Here is a 480-nt window from a genome sequence, read left to right on the forward strand (position 1 = left end):
GAATTTGCGGTGATGGTGACGGTTATCAAATCTCATGACCATAACCGCAATTGCGGCGATGGTTATCAGTCCCATAGCCGCGGTTGCGGTTATGCCGCAGCCTATCACTTACCCTTGTTGCATTGCCCTAAGAAAGTAAAAAGCATCTTGGTTCCACAATCAACACGATCAACATGATCAACGTGACCAATATGATCGACGCGCTCGGAGCTCTATGGCCCGGGCTTGCTACCAAGTTTGCCGCTCCCTGCACATTGACATCGGCGCTCTTATCTAACAGTAACTGCACAACCTCCTTTTGGCCTTGATGATAAGCAGCCTGGAGGGCACTGCCGTAAACCCCGCCCTGCGCATTAACATTGGCGCTGTTCTCTAAGAGTAACTGAACAACCTCCTTATGGCCTTGATGAGAAGCAGCCTGGAGGGCATTGCCATAAACCCCGCCCTGCGCATTGGTATTGGCGCTTTTTTCTAACAGTA

Source organism: Aspergillus foveolatus (genome assembly GCF_047715535.1).
Source record: "Aspergillus foveolatus strain CBS 279.81 unplaced genomic scaffold BDW70scaffold_269, whole genome shotgun sequence".
Classification (NCBI taxonomy): Eukaryota; Fungi; Ascomycota; class Eurotiomycetes; order Eurotiales; family Aspergillaceae; genus Aspergillus; species Aspergillus foveolatus.